Source organism: Propithecus coquereli, unplaced genomic scaffold, assembly GCF_000956105.1.
Source record: "Propithecus coquereli isolate 6110/MARCELLA unplaced genomic scaffold, Pcoq_1.0 Scaffold656, whole genome shotgun sequence".
Taxonomy (NCBI): Eukaryota; Metazoa; Chordata; class Mammalia; order Primates; family Indriidae; genus Propithecus; species Propithecus coquereli.
Window position 1 is genome coordinate 57,976 of NW_012152574.1, and position 2,205 is coordinate 60,180.

Below are 2,205 nucleotides of genomic sequence, written 5' to 3' on the forward strand. Positions count from 1 at the left end.
AATATTTGTAGGTTATATATTGCCTCTTTTATTTCTGATTTTGTAATTTGTACCTTTCTCCCCTTTTTTCTTGATCAGTCTAACTAGAATTTTGTCAGTATTCTGTGATCTTCTTGAAGGAACAGGTGGTTTTGGTTTCATATATTATTTTTTAATTATTTTGTTTTGTATTTCACAGATTTCTGCTTCTATATTTAGTATTTCTTCATTCTCCTAACTTTGAGTTTAATCTTCATTTTGAGCTTTTTAAGGTAGAAACTTAAATCATTAATATTAGATATTTCTTCTTTTTTAACATAAGAATTTAAAGCTGTAAAATCCCCTCTAAGCACTAATTTAGCTGCATCTCACACATTTTGACATTTTGTATTTTCATTTTGTTTCTCTAACCTTCAAATATTTTCTAATGTCCTTTCTGATTTCTTCATTGACTAAAGAGAGCAGCACAGTGAGTACTGCCATAAAGCTGTAAATTCCTCTCTAAGCACTAATTTAGCTGCATCTCACACATTTTGACATTTTGTATTTTCATTTTGTTTTTCTAACCTTCAAATATTTTCTAATGTCCTTTCTGATTTCTTCATTGACTAAAGAGAGTAGCACAGTGAGTACTGCCATAAAAGAGGGATAAGAAAACAGATATGGAAAGAATAGGGGTTCTCGTTGAGGTGGTGAGTTCATACAGATCTAGAAATATTTGATTGCTATAATCACATCATTTCTATTTTCTCTGTAGCTTTTCTGTAATTTACCCAAGTTTAAAGACCGTGGCTTGGGAGCAGAGAAGAAGCAAGAAACGATCCTAGTGTCTCCAGCGAGGGCAAGTGGTTCCCAAGTGCAGGTCACTCTAGTCCCTAAACCAGAGTCCTCTTCTATTGCTGGGTGACTTAGAGTCACTGGAGTTGGGCATGGGGGGAGATCAACTCAGGAATACTTTGTTTTCTTATAATGGGCAAGCCTTTTATTGCCTGCCCCATTAAGAACCTCTTCCACCTGTCAGTTCCAGAACATACCTTTATCATACTAAGTCTGGCAAAACATGTGGTGCATGGGTCGAAAAATGGTGATCAAAATAGACACCTAGCACTTCTCATGCTTTGTCTTCATAGATTCCATTACATCCTTGGCTTATTCATGTATCGATGAGAGTATTGACACTGAGGGTGACAACTGTGTAGAGTAAGGAACTTGCCTTGGTTTTGACAAAAAAGTTTTGTTTACTGGAGAGATATCTATATCTGTAACCTATAACTGTATCTATTTTTCTATATATCTATCTATCTACCTATCTATCTCTGTTATATATCTATCTACCAGCTGCCTTGTGGTAACGGAGGAGAGACATGTGATGTGAAAATATAAAATTTGAAGTTGTTTTCCCTCCAGTATCTGATTTAATAAAAGGTCAAACCATCACACGCAATGTACCTATAGGAGATGAGAATAAGAAAGAGTGGCCTAAAGATAATAATGATTGTGAACACAAGCGCCTCAAGGGCCATAGTATCTACACAGCAAGGCAGCATCTGGGTCTAAAGTACCAATGTGAGAATATAGCCAAATATGTGTGTAAATGATGCCAGTCAGTGCAGGGTTTTGCAGAATGTAGGACATTTGTTATGTATCTTCACAGCCAGGAAGATACACTTCCTTCCCAGTGCCTGGAAAAAGCAGTGCTGATGGGAATCCTAGATAGAGATGGGCTATGGTCTTCCGGGCCCCTGATAAGATTACACAACATCAGAGGGATGGAACCTGTGGTGAAACACACATTTAGTAAAGAAAATGTGACTCTCTGCAAACGCATTGATATGAGGAACTGGAAATGCAAGCTGCAAGCAAGGAAATATTTAAGTTTCCCAGAAGAGTGAACAGGTAAAATGCTGTAGCCAGGGGTAGGCAGAGAAACCTACCAGGTTACAGTTTTCTAAAGGTCTACTTTTTCTTTTTCATTCCCTTTAGCCTTGTTTTACTTCTTGAGAGGAAGATGAGTATCTGTGAAAAGGGCGCGATTAATGACTGCAAAATGGAATGACCTTGGGGGAGAAGCGAACATTTGACTGGGAGTTTCAGCAAAGAGACATTAAACAGTCCTGAGATCTGAGTTACACAATATTTTGGCGGGGGGAGGGATTATTATTGGTCTTGGCTGTGAATAATTACTAATATTTTGTGTCTTCTTTTTATTCTGTCAGGTATAAAAAC